At 38.6% G+C, this 24,697-nt stretch overlaps 1 protein-coding gene across 11 annotated transcripts in view; it reads right to left on the bottom strand.

The window, feature by feature from the left end:
• The window catches only part of ZBTB20 (zinc finger and BTB domain containing 20), an 821,112-nt gene that overhangs the window by 296,343 nt on the left and 500,072 nt on the right, over positions 1-24,697 (bottom strand). Inside the window, exon 1 of one of the 11 annotated variants that reach the window (XM_036444522.2) lies at positions 22,925-24,407. The exons of the other annotated variants lie outside the window; for them this stretch is intronic. The gene's annotated coding sequence lies outside the window, so the exon portion shown is untranslated. Of the gene's footprint in view, positions 1-22,924; positions 24,408-24,697 lie in introns of those variants that run through there. 11 annotated transcript variants of the gene reach the window in all.

Below are 24,697 nucleotides of genomic sequence, written 5' to 3'. Positions count from 1 at the left end.
CTCATCAAACTCTGGGAACATTATGGCTTCCCTTTCTTCAGATCCTCCTTTTATCCTGAAAATACCTTCTGGATTAAAAATATCATTCAATGGGTCATGTTTTTCAATATAAAAATATAAATTATTAAAGTGCTAAAAGGAAAAAAAAATTGGAAATCCTTTCATAATCTTGGCATGGGAAAGACTTTCTACCTATGACTCAGTATTTAGAAGCCATCATAGAAAAAGATTGGTAAGTTAGAGTATACTTAAAAAACAAACTTCTGTATGGCAAATATATATATATATATATATATATATATATATATATATATATATATATATATATACACACAAACACACACTATAAGGAAAGTAATTTTAAAAATGACAAACTGAGAAAAATGTTGGCAACACATTGAGATAACTGAATTATCTCCATAATGTATAAATTGTAATAAACAATAGGAAAGAGCAAGAAACCAATAGAAGCAAACAAACACCTTAAGAAAACAATAAACACTAAAATCACACATATCCAAAGATACCTATTTAATATACAGAGAGATGCCTTCTTTTACCTATCAGTTGGCAGAATTCCAAAGTCTACAAAACTATTTTGTTCAGGCTAGGGTAAAGAGGCACTTTCGTATATTGGTATTGATAATAGGACTGTTTAGTAATAGAACTCATGTTGAGATCTATTTGGCAAAATTTAAGATGCATAAAACCATTTGACCAAAATTTACTTCTCAGGATCTATCTTCCAGAAAACCTGCACATCTATGAAATGATTTATATACAAGGTAGTTCACTGGGGAGCATTGTGGGAAATAACAATTGTTTATAAATTCGACAGTCTGCTTGTTGTTTTACTGTCTCTATATCTATCTTTTGGTTCATCAGTCTATAATGTTCTTTATTATCCATAAATGAGTGAGGTCATGTGGTGTTTCTCTTTCATTGACTGGCTTATTTCACTCAGCATGATGTTCTCCAATTCCATCCAGGTTGTTGCAAATGATGAGAATTCCTTCTTTTTTATGGCAGAATTCCTTGTTTTTTGATCCAATCATCTGCTGACGGGCACCTAGGCTGTTTCTAGATTCTAGCTATTGTAGATTGTGCTGCTATGAACATAGGGGTGCATATATCCTTTCTGATTGGTGTTTCAAGTTTCTTGGGATATATTCCTAGGAGTGGGATTACTGGGTCAAGGAGGGAGGGTATGTATGAGGGGGCAGTGTTAAAATATGTACACAGATAATAATTTAATAAAAATTGTAAAAGAGAAAAAAACAAAATAAAATATATTGTTAGCTTTATTACAGTAAAAGTAATTTCTACTCAGGTTCTAAACTAGTTCAATATGTGCAGACTTTTAAAATAGAATTTGAGGATGTCTGTTATTTGTACTTTGTTGATGCAAAGTAAATTACAATGTGGTATATTGTAAAAAAACAAAAAAAAAACAAAAACACACACAATTGTTTATAAACAAGGTCTGGTAGGATGAACTATGTATGATACATGTACATAATGAAATAGTGTGGAATTGGAAACATGATTGAGGCAGTTCTCTATGTACTAATATGGAAAGATCCCCTAGATATGCCTGGATAATGCAAGATTGAGAACTTGCATTGAAAATGCATTGAAAAATGCAAGACTGACTAACTCAATAATGATCTCATATAAGAGTGAAAATGAAAGTGTCATAGCAATGTTAAAATGCGTCCCAATCTTTTAGCCAACCGCCAACATTTGGGGAAATGTGGCCAATATTTGGCATCTCTGAGACACCATCACCTTGGACCATAAAATGCCTCAGGTTCTAGCATGGCAGCATTCTTATGATGTTGTTAAACAACTGCCCCTTTTTAAGCTCAATGGTGGTACTAGTAAAATCTAAAATGGCATTAGAATATTTCAACTATGTACTAATTGGGACAAATTTAATTTTAAAAGCCTTGCACTTATTCATTTATTCCACATATGTTCTACTTTCCATGTGTTGGTTGGAGAAGATCGGGTTACCTACTTGTTGCTATATAAGAAGAAAACATATTTCTCTAAGAGGGTAAATATATGAGATTATTAAAAACTAGAGGCCCAATAAATGAAGATTTGTGCAAGAATGGGCTTTCCTTTCCCTGGCTGCAGGGACCACCTTCGCTCTGGAAGGAGCCGCCTTTCTGCGCCAGCCCGGAGCCGCCTTTCTGCCTTCCCATGCTGCCCAGAGGCCTGGAGCGGCTGGGATGGTGTGGAACACCTGTGTTGTCGCCAAGGCAATGATGCAAGCATCCTGTCCCCAGCCACTCTGAGCCTGTGTATGCAAATTAATCGCCAACTTTATTGGGTTAATTTACATATACACTCCTGATTGGCTGGTGAGCATCGAGAAGGTATGGTCAATTAGCATGTTACTCTTTTATTAGGTAGAGATAATAATAATAATAAGTCACTTATTAGGTAATATGTATCAGAATTTTAAAGTGCCCAGGTGATGTATTCAGTATGCATAAGATTATTAGCAGTATGCAGAAGAAGACAGCATTAAGCTAATGATGTATGTTGAGTACTTGAGCATTCCAAAAGGAGAAGCCTTATTTTATTTAATAATAAATTATATGTTAGCAGCCTAATTTTTGTAAGATAAGCAACACATTCATACACTGGTCAGAAATTATAGCATCAGTCCAACAAAGGCTTCCTCATATTTATAGTCAGAGTACTTACTGAAACATCCTAGAAGTCACAGAAAAGAGCAGTGATAGAAGCTCATAAATGTGACTTGTGATTTCCTTTGTCCCATTATTGTTTTGGTAAACAGATAGCCAACGAGTTACCCATTCTGTGTAAGAATTTTTTCCTCTGGGTTCTGTTATTTGTTTGAGGCTATCATTTTAGAACATGGAGGTAAAACATGGAGTGTTGATTAATTGATAGATTCTTTCTTAAACAACCAATACATTCTTGATATTTTAGTATTATTAGAAAACAGAGGTATGGGTTTTAATGAGGAATTTATATAACAAGTTTAGAGATGATGCTTGAGCTGAAACTTGAAGGTCAGGTAAAGACTAGAGAGGATAGAAAGGGACATTAGGTAGAGATAATACACACACAAAAAATATCACAGATCAAGGCATAGTCTAGACTAGGGGTGTCGAACTCAATCAGAGAAGGGGCCAAAATCTAAAATCCAGCCTAAATCGCAGGCCAAATGGTTTACTGAACAGTCATAAACTGTCATTGTGATGGAAACTCAGCGGAGTGCAGTGATGACAGCGCGGTGCGGGCCACATTGCAAGGCCTGGCGGGACGGATTTGGCCCGCGGGCCTTGTGTTTGACACATGTGGTCTAGACCATTGAAGAATCTGAGGGTGATTTCAGATAGAGCTGTGGTGACATTGAAACAGCAGGAAATGAGATTTCATAGTTGGGTAGGGCCCTCCCAGGTGGTGAAAGAAGCACTACTTTAGAGAAGGTGATCAAAGGAAGTTGAGACCTCAATGAAGAGAAAGGGTCAGCCAGGCAAAGCTGAAGAAGAGCTCTCCCTGCATTGAGCAGACATCAGGTCTGTTCCAAGAAGTGGTGAAAGGCTTGGGACACTTCTTCCTGGTTGCAGAAATGAGCAGAACTATTCCAAACGTGGTTCCCCTGTCTGTTACCTAATCTGTTTTGTTGCCTCTGGAGCCATGGCTCTTTCCCATCAATGAATTCATTCAGTCCCTGTAATCAACTCTGATTAGTGTTGTTTAACATCAATCTTTCCTACTTTTTTTCAAAGAAAGATAGCAATCAGTTCTGCATACCCTGCTTGTTAAAAACAGCACCTCTCCTGCTGACTTACCAGTCCCTTAATCAAAAGGGCAGGAGGAAGCAGTTGGGATTCACTTTTCTTTTTCTTTTTTTGTTGTTGTTTCAAAGTACACAAATATCAACTTCCTCAAGGATGTTTGGCATCACTGAGTTTAGTCATGTAACGTACAAAGTTAGCTTAATCAAAAGGTTGCAGGCTGCCCACTGCTAAAATGGAGGGAGAAAAGGAAACCCAGGCTTCCCTGAAGTGTGAAGGGGTGCACAGGCCACTGTCTATGTGGATTCACAGGGAGGCCATGCTGAGCTGACAAGGGGCTTTAGGAAACATGAACTTCTACAACTGCATCTCTCTATCCTCCATTTGAAATGGTAGCAGCACTTTCTTTTTATTGTTATGCCCAGTCAAGTAATTTCCATATAGCTTTGCAGCAACCCCAAGCCATAGCCCCTTTAAATGTATTTAAAATAATTATTTTCACTGCCAGTCTCCATACTTTATTAGAAGAGTGTAATTCTCCTTGCCTCCATGGACTTGAAGGTGTTAGCACCTAAAACAGCTACCATGTAGTCCATTCATTCATTTATCCTCTTATTCTTTTTAAGAATCAGTATCCATCATGTGGTAGCTGTCAACATGGAAACCTTTGTCAATAATTACCCTGGAAGATGCTTTTAATAGTAGCAGAAAATATAGTTTCTACAGCTTATCTTAAATTGTAACTCAATTTGGTTTTGGAAATAAATAAAAGTCTATAAATAATAATTATATACATGTCTAAACCTGAATCACATTCCCCTCAAGCACAAAAATCATATATGGTTATGATCTCCAAATAAGTCTGGAGAAGATAGTTAATCTTTGTAACCATGTAGAACTGGTACAGTACACACACACACACACACACACACACACACACACAAAACATTCTGTGTAACCTCCCTGGGGTTTCTGATGTAAAACTAAAGAGATAAGAAGATCTAAGGTCACTAGCTCTAAGTTCCAGCCAGAACTAGAACTCAAGCTCCAAATTCCTAATCTAGGGACTTTTATGTGATCACCATTTCTTAGGTAGGGGCGAGAAGTGAGAAAGAGAGGGATACAAATCTGAAGGTCACTGATATGGAGGGACAAGGAGAGATATGAGATGCTTTAAAAATACAATAACAACACTGATCTAGAGAAAAACTCTTACTTGTTTTAAATGTCTCTGAATTACAGGGAAGAGCACAGGAGAAGTGTGTGTGTGTGTGTGTGTGTGTGTGTGTGTGTGTGTGGTATGTGTGTGTATATATATTCCCCTTTATATGAAATTAATACATCATTCTCCCTCTTAATGTGCTCTAAAAAATCTCTTAGAGCAGTTTCCCAAGCTTCCATGATCATAATATTTAGCATTTATATCTTGTTTCAGATACAAATGCCAAGGTTGCCCAATGGAAGTTTTTTTTTTTTTTAAAATATATTTTATTGATTTTGTACAGAGAGGAAGGGAGAGAGAGAGCTAGAAACATCGATGAGAGAGAGTCATCGATCAGCTGCCTCTTGCACACCCCTCACTGGGGATATGCCCGCAACCAAGGTACATGCCCTTGACCGGAATCGAACCCGGGTCCCTTCAGTCCCCAAGCCGATGCTCTATCCATTGAGCCAAAGTGGTCTCGGCCCCATGGAAGTTTTTGATTCTCTAGGACTTTGTGGGACTCAGAAATATGCATTCTTCACAGGTGACTCTGTTGATTGATAGAATCAGGTAACACTGTCCTAGAGAAACACTTGCCACAGCATCTAAAAATTGTTCATTCTTAATGAATTGTCCCATTTCAATGTTTCTGTTGTGCCTTTATATTTTCTTTTCTTACTGCTGTGCCTTTTAAGCAGGAGCAGGCATATGCTCCTATACCAAAACATGAACTAGTGTTTTCTTTAAAATAATTTAGATACATTTACTGAATTTTAAGGCTTCTAACAATAGCAAAAAGTCAAATGGGGTTCTCACTTAGCTCTCCTATTGAAGCATCCACTTATTCTTTACAAATATCAATGCCTAATTTATTTAAAAAAAAAAAAAACCTGTTTAGTCAACATACTTTAATTGAATACAGGGTTTCCTTTTTTCATATTTATTTTGTCTGTCAATCTGGTTGGTCAAATTACTAACTTATACCTTGATGGTGGTGATGTTTAGAAAAACCAGTTTGCCTTTGTTGCACCCTAGAGATATTATAATAAGAAGAAAGCATTCTACACAAAAGTCAGTAGGTAAAACACACACACACACACACACACACACACACACACACACACACACACACAAACTACACCTCCGTATTTGAACCCATTTCCCCCTCTCTCTCAGACCTTTTGACACATAAAAATAAGCCATTTCACATCAGCCTACCTTTCTTTGACAAGTCAGCCAATTTCCTTTTAGATTCTGTCTGAGACAAAACTCACCACTCTGTCACTCACCTTTTAGAAAGGCTGTATACAATGAATTCACCTACTGTCTTATTTTAATTTTCTTTATTGATTAAAGTATTACATATGTGTCCTTATCCCCTTCAGGTGCCCCCCCCCCCAAACTCCTCACTCATGCCCTCACCCCCCTGTGTCTCTGTCCATTGGTTAGGCTTCTATGAATGCATATAAGACCTTTGGTTGGTTTCTCCCCCTTACTCACACCTTCCCCTGCCTTCCCCTTGAGGTTTGATGGTCTGATCGATGCTTCTCTGACTCTGGATCTGTTTTTATTAATCAGTTTATGTTTTCATTATATTCCACAAATGAGTGAGATCATGTGATATTTATCTTTTTCCAACTGACTTATTTTGCTTAGCATAATACTCTCCAGGTCCATCCCTGCTGTTGCAAATGAGAGGAGTTCCTTCTAGATCACCACCTAGGATCTTATAGTCACAGTTTTATTCAATAGATACCACACAAACCAACCAGAAAACAATACTACTGTAACTTTTTTGCAATAATTATATGGTATTGAGAGAAATTAAGTTAGGGGAAAAGAATGGCCCATGCCCTCTTCTAAGCATGAGAGGGAGGGGCCATAACTATAAAGAATGTCTGTTAGTTATGGTTGTACTGTAGTTATATTAAGCATTGTACAATTAATTCCCACTATCAAATTAAACTGCTAAGTGGGGCTAGATTAAAAACATAAGTTTGCTCTGCTTGTTTTTCTCAGTTATATACAAGGGTGGGCAAAAGTAGATTTGCAGCTGTGGGTACAGTTATTTATTAATTAATTATGTATTATTATTACTAATCTACTTCTTCCCACCCCTTTACAAAGTAATCACAAGTTAAGTTTGCCATCACTAGTATGTTTTAACTTTGGGGGAAAAAGATCTTTTTCCTCACAAGGCATACTGCATATTGAGATTATAAAGACTAAATTCAATGATATATATAGTTGATTAACTGCTGCAAAAATAAGCACCTAGTTTTGTAGGCTATTTCCCTTAGAAGAATGAGGCACAATAATTTTTTCCTGCTGGGAGAGAATGTGTCTCTTGAGTGGAGTAGAGGCTTGAGAGACAGACAGTGAGGAGTCCAGTCTACAGCAGGAAGCATGCCTGGCAGGCAGAATCCAGGAGAGTCAGATAGCCTGATAGCCTGAGAACAGCACTAGGGACAGTGCCTGGAGATAGCAGAGAAGACTCTAGAGACATATTTGAAAGGTTACAGATGGCAGGTAACCATGGCTTTAAGTGTCCATCTCACTAGTCATATTTGCAAAGTCCCTTTAATCATGTCAGTGAACAGAGCTAGCCTCCCAAGGTAGACTGGAACGACAACTAGCAAGCTGCCCTTAGCCTTCTTTGGGACTCAGACGTTAAAGCCTTAGCAATCACAGCAGCAGCAGCAGTACCAGCATGGTTTTGACCTGTAGTTCTTGTCCATCAAAGAGCTGTGCCCTGTCTGTTCGCACTGACAGGCAGATAAATATGTCGGCAAGTGCATATTTATGTGTATCTACAGCTCCTTCATACAGACCTACAGAGAATGCCTAACAGCTTCCAGCGTATAACACATTCACCCACTAATGGGGTGAGACCCATTACTCACAAATGAGTGAAAATAAGCTTCAATATGCAGGTCTTAACCCCAGTTTGTGGGCTGAAACCTGTCATTCCACTGCAGGCCGACAGGTCTTCTATTCAGACAGTCCTTGTTTAATTTTCCAAACACTTTCTCTAAATGGTGCTACTCTACACTGTGCAGACATAGAGGTTTGACAAGCAGAGCCATCAATTTCACATTCGCTATGCCAACTGCTGGGGAAAATTAGGCTAGTATGTACCCGGGATTGACTAGCTGAGGAGACACTTAGGAGGTATTTTCCACATTAAAGACTCAGATCTCAGGATGGAATACTTAAGGAGGGTAGTTCCTTTTCAAAACTCATCTAGTCAGGAGAGTCCAAAAATAAGTATGGTAGTCTACTGTGGGGCATATCTGATACGGAATCCAGAAGATAAAGAGAAAAGTAGGGAATGGCCCCAATCTAGAAGGAGCTCTGAGTAGGCAATAAAAGGCATCCATTCAAGTAAACATAATATAAAATGAGGCACTTGCCTTAAGATGTGTACACATAATGCTTAGTCAACTGGAAGCTGAATATAGACATGAGACACTGGCACTTTGTTATCTTTAAAGAAATGTCAGAACTGTCCAAAGAAAGACCAACTAGATGCATGGTAAGAATAGGTGAACTAGGCACATGGCAAAAGAAAAGGTGATGAGCACTTTTTCTCAAGTCCAAATCCCATAATACTCTTGGGATTTCTGAGATTGTCTCAGGGGTAAAGAAAGAGCTTGGGATGTTATTGAAATATCTGCGAGCATAGAGTCTCTCTAGTAGTTTCCTTTTGGTGCTAATCTGCTGAACAAGAAAGGAGTGGAGAAAATGTAAGAGAAGGGTTCTACTGCTATATCAGGAGTCAGACAGTGAAAATAAAGAATACAACCAAAGAGAGAATGAAATATTGAGTTTAAAAATTTTAATGGTAATTTTGATATAATATAGTGAGAATAGCACTTCATCTCTGTGATCTCCCTCCCCAAACCCATAAGTCCAATCACATTATCTCACTCATAAGTGGAATCTAATGAACAACATAAACTGATGAATAAAAATAGATCCAGAGACATAAAATCATGGAACAGACTGACAAACCTCAGAGGGAGGGCAGGGCAGAGTGGAATGGTGGGAAGAAATCAACCAATGAACTTGTATGCATATTTGCATAACCAATGGACACCGACAATAAAATGGTGAAGGCCTGAAGGGGTTTGGGGGACTGGGAGAGGTGAGTGAGGGGGAAAGAGGACATATGTAATACGTCCAACAATATTTTTAAAAAAACAAACAAACAACAACAAACATAAGCCCAGGCTATGAGAAAAAACATCAGACAAACCCACATTGAGGGACAGTCTACAAGATACCTGATCAGTACTCCTCAATTTTTCAAGGTTGTGAAAAAAAAGAAACATCTGAGAAATGACACAGACCAGAGGAGCCTGAGGAGATGGGCAACTAAATGTAATGTATTCCTGGATAGGATCCTATGACAGAAAAAGACACTGGTGGGAGGGAACTAGTAAAATCTGAATGAAGTGTGAAATCTACTTAATATTGAAGTGCTTACCAAAGTTGGGTCTTTAGCTATGACAGATGTAGCATAATAATGTAAGATGTTATCGACAGGGGGATTTGGGTGAGGGGTATATGGAAACTGTGCTATTTTTGCAGATTTTTTATAAATATTTATTTTCTAAAGTATTCTAAAATAAAAAGTCAATTAAAAAACAAAGAACTTAAAAGTTAAGAACACAGAATGAATCCCAAACCCACCTGAGCTGATCAGAACTCTATGTCATATGAAGTTCCCAGAAGCCTGCCTATCAATAATTCATAAATAGGAATGCATATCAGTAACTCATAAATGGGAGGCTGTCTGTCCCCTGAGTTTACTCTCAAGCAGTGAAACTTTGAGAGCCATATATGTTGTTCAGGAATCCTATATAATAAAAGCCTAGGTAGTGTCATGCCCTTGTGCAATGTTACTTCAAGATGGCTGCCACAAGATGGCCAGCAGGGGAGGACAGTTGTGAGCCATTGGGCCAGAAGGGGAGGGCAGTTGGTGGCCAATTGGGCTGGCAGGGAAGGGCAGGTGGGGGCCATCTGGCTAGCAGGGGAAGGTAGTTGGGGGCCATCAGGCTGGCAGGGGAAGGTAGTTGGGGGTGATCAGGCTGGCAAGAGAGCAGTTAGGCATCAATCAGACCAGCAGGAAGCAGTTAGGGGGCAATTAGGCAGGCAGGCAGGCTAGTGGTTAAGCGCCAGCAGTCCCAGATTGGAGAGGGTGCAGGCCAGGTTGAGAAACATCCCCCGTTCCCTGTGCACAAATTTCATGCACTGGGCCTCTAATATCTATCTATATAAAACCCTAATATACAAATCAACTAAACAGTGAAATGACTACAGAATGATCAATCGCAAATGCTCAATGCAGGAGCTGCCCCAGTCCACAGGCCCTGACCACAGTAGTGGCGGGGGTAAAGGTGGAGCTGGTGAGTGGGCAGTGGCAGGCCAGCCAAGGTGGGTGGGAGCAGGGCCCCCTCAAATCACCCATCCGTCACCCCACGGATTGGCACTTATCAACAGCCAGGCCTAGGAACCCTATCCATGAACGAATTTTGCGTACTGGGCCTCTAATAATATAATAAAGCCCTCACTGTTTGGAGGCTTGAGTGAGCCATAGTGCCCACTTCCCAACCTGCCCCTATCCTCTAAGCAGTAATAGGCTTTGCTAAAAACAACCGAAAGGCAAAGAGGATCCCACATTTAGGAGATATTTTCCTGTTCAAGTTATGATTAGGAGGGACTGGGGTTATGATTGGTAAGGGAGATAAATGGATAGTGCTGTTCATGTATGTTTTAAATATCCATTTTTTTTTTAAATCTCCACAGTCACCGTTGTATTTTATTGTAGTTTTGAGTGCTCCACATCTGAAGGACTGCAATTGCCGTGCAGCTGGAATCAGATGAGTCACAATCCTCTCAATCTACCCCGAGTACCATAGCCAGACTACCGGTATTCCTAAAACAGTTTTTATTAGTTTTGTTTGCATCTCTAAAATGTTTCAATTGTTTAACAAACCCTTACTGAGTTCTAATTCTATGACATACATTGTTCTCGTCACAGAAAAAGAATAAATTCTGAATTCCACCTAACCTTTCCCAATTCATATCCTAATCTTCACATGTATCTCATCTCTAATTTTATTACTTCTATCCACGTGACTTGCCTTCTTCTAGGTTGAAATTTTTCTACATACTCTCTCCTTCTTTGGTTTCTGACACTACAGCACCATATTCCATGTCCCTATCTCTTTATCCTCCATTTTTCTTCATCCTCCAACACTCAGCTAAAGTTCTCCCTCTATTCTCAAGTCATATATGTACCAGTAGAGGTTATCCTGATGAGAATTCTTTCAGTATTCACCGCCTTTCTTTACTGCTCATTTTGGTGCATAATAATAGAATAATAATTTCTATCAAACTAGTCTTAGTATTTAAATACTAATCTCCACAATAAGATTATACAAACAAGAAGCACCCTATAAGCAGCTATTGTGTTTCTGTTAACTATTACGATAGATACTAATTAAGATTAGCTCATACCTGTTTCTAAATTTAAATGGTATATTTTCCTCTCTTTAAAAATATTTTTCCTTTTTTTTGTAACAGTAAAAAAAATAATGACAATAACAGGAACACAATAAATACATCAACATGTAATGATCAGTAGTCTTCACTGGCTACAACAACAGTACTGCATTTTGCTGTTAGTTCCTCTACCTTTTATGTGATATTTACTACTAGACACACTCTATATAAGCCAACAGTACCCAATTAAATTTTACAATAATTGAGCTTTGACTGTTGTTAGAATTAGCCTTTGGTTAGAGCAGGTATAGGGCAAAAGAGACTAAGTTCAGGATATATGAGCTCATATTCATCAAGGAGCTAATTTAATGACATTGTGGGGAGCATAATAAGTAATATGACACATAGTATGCCCAGGTTGCTGAATGCTGTTTTTTGCAGATAGAGTTTGATATCAGCTTTCACTAGCTTATTATTTATATAAGCACTTTTTCTTCAAAATATAGTAAGTGTAGAAAAGTTTGTATAAGGTGATATGGAGATCAAAATCAAGGTTAGAACCAAGGGCAACAGATTAAAATGCAAATGGGTAATGAATCACTTGTAATTTGTTCACAAATTTCAAGTAGGAAAAGGCATCAGCAGAGGCATAAATAACACAGCTGTAAGGATAGTGTCATGGCAGATAGGAGGATAGGCCTACTATATTGACTGAATATTAGTACTCAGAGTTTTAAATCAGTTTTTATTTTGTCAAAGGAGACAAAAATAACTAGGAGAGTTTGGATTGGAAGATTGGGAATAATAACTAGGAATAGTGAATACAATGGCACAGGAGGACAATGATGTCAGCATTAAGAACATTAAGAACAATGAGTGAGATCTAGCAACTGAGTAATTCTGCATCAAGTACTTGAAAGCAGTGTTAAGGAAGATCTCAGTACAAAGACCACCTCAGCCAAAGCATGGATTCCTCATGTGTTCTCTGCCTACAAAGACATTCAGATCAACATGTTGGTGAAGCTTGAGCCTACAGCTGGGGCAGCAAGCATTCCTAGGTGAATGCAGAAGAGTGTTTGTGCGGGTGTGTGTGTGGGTGTGTGTGTGTGTGTGTGTGTGTGTGTGTGAATGCATATCTACATGTGTATAGGTTGTGTCCTAAAGGTATTAACCATGACTCTATAACATAGTAAAAAATAAGCACAAGCCTTAGCCAGTTTGGCTTAGTGCAGTGATTGGCAAACTCATTAGTCAACAGAGCCAAATATCAACAGCACAATGATTAAAATTTCTTTTGAAAGCCAAATTTTTTAAACTTAAACTTCTTCTAACGCACTTCTTCAAAATAGACTCACCCAGGCCATGGTATTTTGTGGAAGAGCCACACTCAAGGGGCCAAAGAGCCGCATGTGGCTCACAAGCTGCAATTTGCCAACCACGGGCTTAATGGATAGAACTTCAGCCTGTGGACTGAAGGGTCCTGGGTTTGATTCTGGTCAAGGATCCTGGGTTTGATTCTGCCCAGGTGGGGGCTCAACTCCCAGTAGGGGACAGGCAGGAGGCAGTCAATAAATGATTCTCTCTCATCATTTATGTTTCTATCTCTCTCTCCCTTTTTCTCTGAAATCAATAAAAACATTTTAAAAACAAACAAACAACAACAAAAAACTGAGCATGAGGATAATGATGATGATTATAACAACAACAGTTAATGTTTATTGTAGCTCACTATATTCCAGGTTTTAGTTTAAATATTTTACCTTTATTTGATTATTTATTCCTCATAGTAATTTTATGATGAAGGCATCACCCCCATTTTATAGATTAAGAAACTGAGGCAGTAAAAATTAAAGCATGCCCAAGGTCACACTCCTTGTAAGTTGTAGAACCAAGGCAGTTTGCATACTTAATCACTCTGCTATGCTGCCTAAATCCATGAGAACAATGAGAGAGTTGTAGAAGTTTACCTATCTTTCTATTTAATAAAATAATAATATGCAAATTGACCATCACTCCAACACAAGATGGCTGCCCCCATGTGGTCAAAGATGGCTGCCCATATGTGGGCACAAGATGGCCAGCAGGGAAGAGCACTTGGGAGGGACCAGGCCTGCAAGGGAAGGCAGTTGTGGGTTATTAGGCTTGCAGGGAAGGGCAATCAGACTGGCAGGGGAGCAGTTAGGGGGTGATTAGGCTTGCAGGTAGAAGTGGTTAGGGGCAATCAGGAAGGCAGGCAGGTGAGCAGTTGGGCACCAACAGTCCTAGATTGTGAGAGGGATGTCCAACTGCCTTTGTAGGCCTGAGCCTACTTGGATCAGGTCTACATGGGCAGTCGCACATCCCTTGAGGGGTCCCAGATTGGAGAGGGTGCAGGCTGGGCTGAGGGACACACCCCCATTAATAAATTTCATGCACTGGGCCTCTAGTATCTAAATACTACCTTATTTTTTACATCCCCAGGGATAGATATGATTTTAGGCTATTCTTACTGGAGCAGCAGCCCTTCTCAGAAATGTGACAATATCATGTTATGTTGTTCACTAGATAATAAAAGCATCATGGTAACAGATGAGAGATTTTGCTCTTTTTAATTATATTCTACATTTTAATTATACTATTTAAGCAATAAAGAAATATTGTTATGAAGCAGTAGAACAACATACAGGGTAATGTGGAAAGTAAAATTTTAGTCTCAGCCAACCACTAAATGTGGGTCCTGCTCTCTATCTCTCCATCTTCCATGTCTCTACAGAGTGAATAAGGGTTAATATGATTATTATAAAACATTTACCATATGAGAAACCATAAGTTCTATTACTACTGTGATTTTCTGAACACAGATGACTCCTAAGCCCAGAAAAGAGAGACCAAATAAAACATCAGCACCATAGTGACTGAAAAAGTTTGGACTCTAGTGTCCAATTTTATTAACAAAGCTGATTGTTAACATAGCGGCATGAACATTAAATTTTCATTTAAAACCAAGGGGAAATGTACTTAGCCTTGAGTCTTTCCTTGTTGGTCTCCTGGAGTCCATTTCAAATCATCACCTAATAACTACTATTTAAGAATTTGAAATTTTATATAAATTTATTTTCCTAAGAGTATAAAGATTCAGGTCAATTATTATGGCTTCCTATTTTCAGCTTGACTATATCTCAAGACAGAATGTCCCCGTCAGACATCTAGGAAGTGACTTGTGTGGGTCACTGTATATAACCTGTACCTTACTGAATGCTATGACTAACCTGTACTGTTGTTTGCACAAGTGAGCTGGATCAAGGCAAAGAGGGGAAAGAGTTGGGCAAGAACTCATGGGCTGGAAGGCCTGCTGTATAGGTAAAGTCTAAACTCCCCACTCTTCTAGCCTCCACGTGTTGGAAGACACTGACCTTAAACTGAGTATATAATTTTTCAAGCAGAGAAACAGGAACTCCTATACCTTGAACTTGTCAGGAAAGGCTGGCCCCTTTTGGCATTTAACCTTCAATGAATAATAAAACTGTTTTTATCCCTAAGCCTGTACAAGCTGCAAAGGTGACAGATATCTGTCATATTTTAGAACAGCTTATCACCTCAGCGTCTGAAGTGACTGAGTATTTATAGACACAAAGATAGAAACATAAAGCATGTATGTATAGGCAGGAGTCCCCTGGAGGTGGCGATTAGGACCAGGCAGTAATTTTAGCTTGAAGTTCCTATGACTTAAATAGCCACTTGAGCTCTGCTCTTGCCGTTTACGATGTCAATAGAACCCCTAAATGAAATTACAGCCTTCTGATACACAGCAGGATATCCTTTCTTTGCCATGCAATGTACATGGACGGGAGAAATTGCTCTGTATATGGAGTTTCACTAAAGGGGAATTTATCATAAGGCTGCTCTGTTAAAATATAATTATGCTGTTATTCACTGGATAACACATCTAATGACTTGGGGTGCACTTGATAGCCATGTTTCAGTGAACACAGACGCACGCCCTGATGTGAACTGGGCACTCCAGTGCTTCAAAGCGCTATCGATTTCAATTCTACCATAATTTACACCTGGCTTGTTTTGCCAATAGCTTGAACCCATGCTAACACTGGAACACACACACTCAAGTATTGGAGGAATAAGAAAAAAACTGTACAGCAAAAATGCATGCAGCAAACTTTCTAGGATTCTGCCCTTATAATAATATCCTTTGATGCTAATAAAATATTCTGTAAGATTTTCTGGTTATACTTGGGCATTTCCTCTGTTGGTATTGTCCCACAGTTGGTGGGGGAAGTAACAATAATCTCTTATGTTTGTGCAAACTGCCAGGGCAGCATATGAGTGCCAGTCATCTTGGTCTACCTCCACCTAGCAGAAGTACTGGGATGTATGAGTTGCTCATAATAATTTTCTCTAAGGCTCCGCTTCCTCTCTGTATCATCATGTTATATACCCTTTTGCTTTCTGTCCACATATTTTCCTTGAGAAAAGTCCACTCCACAATTTTAATTATTACCATGATGCAGTTAATTCAGATGACTGCCAAACTTATCTCTCGTTTTCCTGACAAAATCCAACAACCTACCAGATATCAGTCTGAATATCCCCCCAACATCTCAAAATCAACACATTCAAAAGCAAATTTATCATCTTTCTCGAGCCTATAAACCTCCTCATATTTTTTCTGGCTTAGTTGTATAAGGCAGAATGCTGGGAGCAATCCAAAATTCCTTCTTCTCTCAATGCCCAGCCCAAAGGTTATTAAATTGTGTCCATTCTGCCTCTTATCTCTTGAATGTGTCTCCTCCTTTCTGTTCCCACAGTTATTGTCCTAGTTTGGGGCTTCATTGTTTCCTGTCTGAATAATTTCAGTTGCCTTCTAATTCATTTTCCTGTCTCAATTCTCCCAGTCCTCCAATCTACCCTCCACCTTTCCGCCAGGGTGATCTTCTATCACACAATTTGATAATTAACCTTCTCTACTTAAAACCTTTCAATGGCTCCCCAAATGCCACAAGATGAAGATAAAACTTCTTTGCATGGAAATCCTGGGCCAACATGATTGTTGCCTGCCTACATCTCCCCACTCTGCATCATTTCTCCCCACTCCTCTACTAAACATCAGTGATACTGGTCCCCAACTCGGCCATGACATTTCCTATTTAAGTGATTCACCTCTGCTGGTCCTCTTATTGAATGTTCTTTCTCTTCCTGACTATCCAGGGAAACCCTTTAAGGCCCAGCATGGGTTTATTAGCTCTTCTCTCAAGTTTTCCCTGACCCTGCACTCAGAGATACATTCATCTAAACACTCACTATTTTGTGCTTCTGAGGTTCCTTAAACATCCTTCAATTATGATACTTAGCATAAGGCATTATACAGACTTATTTCCCTGTCTGTCTCTTCCCAAGTGAGTAGTTAGTAGCCAGCAATTATTCATTTTGTATTGTCAATGCAAAGCCAAAAGCTTCACAACAGCATATCAAGGCCATGTGCTTAGGCCCCAGGGCCTTGCCTACCTCATCTCCTACCATTTCCTACTTGCTCACTCTGATTCTGCCACACATATTACCCTGTTGCACTCAAACTTGCCAGATACAGTTTTGTCCAGGGACTTTCATTGGTGGTTCCACTACCAAAAATGCTTTGGCCTAGATATCCACAAAACTCGCTTCTCCACCTTTCTCAAATGCTGTCCCTGCAATGAGGCATTCCAGCTCCATCCAACTTAAAATTGCAACTTTGCCCCTGACAAACATACACACACTCTCTCAATCTTTCTCTTTTTCCTTTTTCACTTTCCTCCATAACACCAGTCACTGTGTTACATACTATATATTTTACATATGTTCTTGTTTGCCATCTTTCTCCCCTGCCTAAAAAATAATTAAGCATTATGAGATTGGAAACTTCTTTCTGTTGTTTACTGTAGTATTCAGAACTTGGAAAAGTAATGGGTACATAGTATGCGTTCCTCAATAAATATTTGTTATTAAATGAATCAATCTTTAGCTTCTAGAATTATACTTAACACACAGTATGGGTTCAAAAAATATTTTTTAATTAATAAATAAAATGAATGAATTAGTTAATTAATGTTAAATCCATGTTTAATGAATGCAATGAAGAGACAATATTTGTAACCTAATCCTCCTAACAATGGTGGTAAATAAATAGAATAGGTACTATTATCTTCATTAGACAAATGAAGTAGATGAGTCGCAGGAAATGCAGGAGCCTAAATTAAAGCTACATAGGCAGCCTAAATTTTGCTACTCTTTTCAATCCACTATTAAAAGGTAAAAACGATTTTTTGCACTAGGTTCAGTATGTACCTCTAACATTTACTACACTGTTTTGATTCCTCTTGACTAGGAAGGCAATTAACAGGAGGTTCAAGGTGCTAATACTTTTTATTACAATGTGTGTATTTCCTTATTAGGTCCTTTTCATAAAGCAGGACCTTTTCAAAAGTGGATTAGGCACTCATACAATTTTACCCCTCACAGTGGACTGTATGTGACTACCCAGAGGATGTCATACTATAAATCCTGCCAGAATGAACTGGAAGGTGAGCAAGGCATTCATAACCGGATGATATACAGGTTGTTGGTGCCAAGTCAGTGTTAATGGAGATGTCTTCTATGTGCTAACACCCAAAGGAGAACAAATTCAACAACAAAACACTTCAGTTTTTGCATGTCTGTGGAGAGTTAACTTTCCATTGTTCAAGGGTTAATTATCCATTATGTGATTCACTTCTCTTTCTCCCTCTGGCTCTTACCTCTAGAAATTTAGTATACTAGAGGATAAACAGAAAAAAATGAAAAGATGAAAATGAAACCAGTACAAAAAAGATGAAAATTTAGGCTCCTACATTTCCTGCAACTCATCACTTACATATATTGGAAGTTCTAGAAAAGACTCCCATGTAGAAGACAGAATTTGATGTTGTTTGGGAATTGATCATTGATAATAGATATTATTAAAGCATATCTTACACAATATTTTGGTTTCTTCTAACTATTGCTTGTTACAGTCAGTTTGTAATATGTGAAGTTACTCCCTGGCTATGTTTACTTAATGTCAGCTGCGCACCATTTAGGGTGTGAAAGGGGCCCTCTCCTTTGGTGTCCCAGAGCACTGTACATGCTTTGAAGTGTTTTTTAATGTATGAAACTATAAGTGGTTAGAGGACAGGTACTGCATTTTATGTTTATTTATTTTCTTCCAAAATAATATAAAACTGTCTAAATCTGAATGAAAGATCAATGAAGAGGTGATGAGTGAATGAATAATTGCGAGGTTGTCCATATGCTAATGCATTGACAGTGAATACATCTTGCTGCATATTGTAAGTGACAAATGAAAGCTATAGATTTTTAAAATGCTATCAATGGAGAAGGGGAAATTCACTTTTCATTCGGGTTATTATGGAAAGCTTCAGAGAAAAAAATGGGACTTGACAAGGATGTGACTTGGCTTGGTATCTTTAAAGGTACCTGAAAAATTGTAGTTGCTGGTGCTGATATGTAAGTAAAGCATCAAAGTATTTAAAGTATAACTAAATAGATGAGAAACTCGAATAAACTGGGTCATTTGTGCATAAACTCATTCTTACAATATGGAGTAAATTCATTAAATACATTCTCAATTTTAAGATAATAGCAATTTAATTTCTTTCCATTTAATTTTAAACTACTTTATACATATAGCAATTAATACTTTTATGTTGTGCATAACAGAATTTAGGTTTATCATGTGACATGCATATCTGATGAAGAATAATTACTAATCTTACCAGCTTACCAAATCTTACCTTTTACAGGTACTGTTTATAAATACAATACTTGTGTAAAATTTATCATAAGTGTGATAAAATGTCAACTATACTTTACTTATGATCAATTTGGAAAAAAGTTTCATTGAATTAAAAGAAAATAAGCCTAGCTAATATTTGGTTATAGTTTAATTTTGAAGATAGATATATGATTATGAATGTACATGAGTTTACAAGATAACAAAGATACAAAATCACATGATACAATAAATCAATCCTTTCTTAACTTTTAAAACATGTATCTTTATGAATGAATCACATTAGAATAAAAATATTTTGTATACAAATAATAAAGAATAATTTCTTATTGGGTCAATCATAATTCTTTTATTTAGCAATGTCACTTGTGTCTAATTGTGACTGTCTTATTAAATGACTATAACATATAGGAAATACTTATAGCCAATGTGCATGCAAGAAGATATGCATTTTAAAACATGCATCTTCTGAAATAAAATTAAAATTTTCAGAATGACCATTGGAAAACTGAATTCTGAATAGTATACTATAAAGGTTTAAAGATAGGTTTTGAAAAAAAATTAGGTACTATTAACACAACCATTTAAGCAGAACAAAATAGATCATTATCCTGCCTTTCTATTAGAGGTGTACTGATCAAATTCTGACTCTTAGACACTAGCTTAATCATGTGATTCTTCCACAGCCACATGGAGCTCTAGATCTTGGCAACAATAAGGAAAATCTCTCTGGCAGGTTATATTTGTTAAATGTCATTTCTTAGATATTTGTATTTACCTATTCTCTGCTTAACAACACTGACAAAATTTTATGTACAGATGTAGAAGATTTCAATAAAAATGTCTTCCAAGTGTTAGAAATACAGCTTGCCCTCAATGCAGTCCTAATAGACATTCCTAGATTAAAAGACAGTTTTCCTGGGAGTCTGTGCAGCCTGAGTATTAACTAAGGAAGACACAACCTCCTGTGTGTGTCTTGGCAGTAATGGGCTAAAAGCTACTTACATTTTTTTACACTGTAACTAAAATTTTATATTATCATTTTCCACTTCAACTTATTTCTTTAGCAAACAAGAAACCTAATGGCAAACCCCCAAGAAACATTATATTTACAAACAGTATGATCATAACTAATGTGCCTAACCAAAATAGGCAAATTATATACACTAAACTTATAGCATATTTTGGTCTTACTAAAACTTGCTGCTTCTTGTCACAGTAACACCTGAGGAGTTTTATTTGCCTTCTAAATTATAGGAATTGTGATAGGAATTGGACTCTTAGTTTGAGAGTCACTGACAGAGCCTGATGAGGCTGCAACAGGGGGCAGTCTCTGTAAGGAACTTGGTTACATATGAGCACACATGAGTTACATGGTTAAGAATGTGAATCGCGGAGAGTAGCAAACAAAATCCCAAAGCTAAGTACCAATGTAATACGTTAGATGACTCTACCTGCTGGGACAAGAGTACACACAATAAACATACACAGCACACATCTGGTTAAATGTAAAATCAACTATTGCTAAAGCATTTTCAACTTTTAAGAGGAATCTACTGGCAGTCTGGTAATAGCAAGGAAAGCGAAAACAATTAAATAGCATCTCTTTCCAAATATTTAAGAACATCGAGTAAGTGCCCCTTAGGCTGGGTTGTGGTTCTTGGAAGTCTCAGCCTATGAGAACCATATTGAGGACATCAAAGGCTCCTCCCTCTCTCCAAAGAGCAATTCAGTTCAGATGCTGCCACAGAGCCAAATGCTTTTATGGTCACCATGTTTTTTTGTTGTTGTTGTTGTTTTTTGTTTGTTTGTTTGTTTGTTTCCACTCAATATTTGGAGCATGCCTGATTCTTGAAATTGAAAAGAAGACAAGAAAACACTATAAGATCAAATGACCCTGGAGGAGCAACAAGACCTGACGGTAAAGGACACACACATTTCAACTGAAATTCCTCTTCCAGGAGAGTGTGAGTTGCTAATAAGGATATAGAAGGCACATATTGACTCCAAAACCAGGTCTGTTGACTCCTCTGTTCGTCTCATACAGGATGCAACCACCCCATTCTACTCCTTCGACAACTTCCCAGAGCACATTCAATCAGAGTCTCTTGTATTGAGGACAATACTATATTTGGGTTTAATACTGTGAGGACCGTCATCTAGTTTTCCTATGTCAGGATGATAAATTTCCCTGAAACCAAATAAGGATTCTCACTGCATTCTTCTGTTCGATACCATGAATACAGAAGCATAAAGAAGAGGGTATGACAAATAATATTTTCCAAAAGGTTGGGTTGGGGGAGGTTCCCTAACATTGAAAAGCAACCAGATTTTAGCAAAGAGATCTTTAAAAGAACAGTATTCATAATATTCTTTTGCTATGTATCCACTTTTCTGTCTCGCTTAGCTGGGTACAGAAGTATTCTGAGCATAATGTAAGTGTTCAGAATAGAGATGCCTGAAAAGTTGGCAAAAAGAAACTTCAAATGCACGATGCATCCCACTTTCACTTCCCCCTCCTACCACCCCGAATAAGACCAACCTCCCCACTCACTCACCTATCTTCCTCCTCCTACCAGCATGTGTGCTAGGCATGTCAACGCTGACATCCATGTGGGCAGCATGAAACCTATGCTGCGGGTCCTCCTGGCACACGCTCTGCCACTGTGTATAGAGTTGTCTTGGCTGTGCACACTGAAATCTTCGCCATTACGGCGGACTGTTTGGTAGCTTTTTAAAAGAATTGTGTCCTTCCTCCCCCCCCCCCCCTTTTTTTTTGAAAACACCCGTTATTTCCTGACTGCCTCAAAGACACCAAGAATAGAATCCTTGACACATCAAATTCTGGAACCTCACCACCACTCACCAAGACTGTGGTTCCTGATCCAAGGAGTGCCGACTGAGAATCAGCACAGACTCTTGAGAGTGTCCAGGCCTGGCTGCTAAGCTCCCTGCTCTGATTAGCTTGTCGAGTTCACAGTGTTCCAGAGTGCTGAAGCACAGAAATTAGGGAGGGGAGGTGGAAGGAAAATCACTGGAGCCTCTTACGATCGAACTTCCACTAACTGAGAGGAAATGTCTTATAAATAAACAACAGCAACAGAAACAAAAAAAACACACACACCATCCCGTCCTGCCAGAGGAATGTACATTATTGTCTCCCGACGGAAAACTTTACACCACACCAGAATGCAGCCATGTCTCCTGAAACTACCTCCCTCGAAACAGAAAGAAAAAGGAGAATCAAGGAGAAAAGGAGAATAAGAAAAGGTTTTTTTTCACTCTCTTGAATTCTGTTGGGAGGTTCTTGTGCGTTCCCAGTAGACAAACTAAACTAAGCAGTTTCAACAGTGTCACTGTTCCAGGATTTTTTGCGGAGGCTGCTTATTAGCAAAATTTCATTTCTGCCCAGATCATTGCTGTGCCATCCGGACATTTTCAGAAGGGAAGTTCAGGGAGGAGGAGGGGGGGGGGAGGGTTTGACTGTGGAGGAGAGGAAGAAGAGAGGACAAAGGAACACTCCTGGTGAACCCGAATGCCCTAACCCCAGCCATGAGAAAGCCAGCCCCACCCTCCACCCAACTTCTGCTTGTTGAGGACTTGGTGATGCGGTGTGTTTAATCTACTTACTCTTTCTGCTCGGGAGGCTGAGGTTCCTACATTTCCAGCTCATGCTGGACTGTACCGTAAGCAACAAGTGAAATGAGTTCAGTGATCTCATTCTAGTCCTTCAACTCCTGTCCACATCGCTAAGCGACTGCACAGCTTGGCACAGGCCAGGATGAGTCAGCAGTCTCTGGTCATGAGAGGCCAGGCCTGGAATAGCAGGGGGGTTTAGGTCAGGAGCGAACTGAAGCAGAAAGGCCGTCTGGACTGCAGTGCTCGGCTCTGCAATGTGCGGAGACACTGCAGGTCACAATGAAAGAGCCTCATCAGCTAGTGGGTGAAGACTGTAGGATTGCAGAAAAAGAGAGCAGCAAGGGAAAAATGCAAAACAGCTGCCTACCAAACACAGACAGAACAAATTAGAGTACCACAATCAGAAAGAGAGGGCACTGGTAGAGCCCTCGAGGAGAAAAGATGCTCATTAAGATTTCTGGAATACCTTTTCTTCCATGCGCTCCCAAGCTTGATTTGAGAAATCAGGTGGTTACCTACTAGGATATACTCTCCTAGTATTTTGGTATTGCTTTCTTGATTTGGTAAGTAATGAAACCAACAAATAAAAACAAAGTGCTGCCGTCAAAGTAGCAAAAAGAAGCTCCATACTGCATAAAATACGTAAGAGCCTAATATCTCAAAAAGTTATATTTGGGTCAATAGTGTCCTTGAATAGCCTGCAGATCACAGGCCACACAAGGTTAAAGAGAAGCACTCCTCAAGTAAAGCCTGAGTGAGAGTAGAGCAGAACTGAGAAAAATAAAAGGCATAAGTTCAATGAAGAAATACTAGGGAAATATGCTGTGCCCATATTTCAACTCAATGGGGTTAGCACAGACCTCCATCAGGAAGCAACACTTCTCACCATGAGGTGTTTCCAACACTTCTGAGCAGTACAGTGGTACAGTGATATAGCAAGAGGAGAGGGGAAATAAGGCTCAACATAAGCAATCAATCAGTAACCCAACATTTTGTTTGGGAGGAGGCAAATTGCCTTAGAAGCCAACACATAAAGGAAAGTCTTAGTGTCTGAAACAAACTTAGAGGAACTATATCCAGGAGACTGAAATGGAAACAGAATTAGCACCAAATAGCAGTGATGGCCCCAAAATAATGAAGAAAGCTGTCCCAAGTCAAATGGAACACAGCAAGAATAGCATGGCAAAGAGAACAAGATCAACAGAATTGGGAAACACCAGTATAATATTTCTTTAACATTCTTTGAAAAGGAATAATAAGGATCTACCATATATTTCTAATGGCCATCTCTTAGAAATGCATGGTATAAGAAAATGTAGAGTAAATTTAGGCATGAAGTTATTTAGCCTCACTGCAGAGAGAGTTAAGTCATCTTAACACATCTTTAATAAATGTTTAACCTTGGGCTAATGAATTTTATGGCCTCAGTTTCCTTCTCTTTGAAATGAAACACTATCACACTCATTGAATTTATTACAAGAGCTGAATCCATATTTGGCATATTTTTGGTCCTTATCACTCAATAAATTGCTATCATTCTTATTTGACTATCATATCATCCTCCTAAGTGTCCAGTGAAAGAATCATTTCCAGTGTTGTCCCACCCAATTGAGTAGAGCCATATAAAGACTAGTAAAATCAGCTGAGTAACACTTCTCAGAGAATGCTGCTTTCAAAAGCTTATTTCTATCTGTTGAACATACTTAAAGACAGAGGACAGAGAACATCTATTATGTTACAATCTTGGTTTGGGAAATCTATGTT

Source organism: Pipistrellus kuhlii, unplaced genomic scaffold (genome assembly GCF_014108245.1).
Source record: "Pipistrellus kuhlii isolate mPipKuh1 unplaced genomic scaffold, mPipKuh1.p scaffold_m20_p_2, whole genome shotgun sequence".
In the NCBI taxonomy this organism is placed as follows: Eukaryota; Metazoa; Chordata; class Mammalia; order Chiroptera; family Vespertilionidae; genus Pipistrellus; species Pipistrellus kuhlii.
Note: the sequence above shows the minus strand (reverse complement) of the source record. Positions and strands in the feature narration are given on the sequence as shown.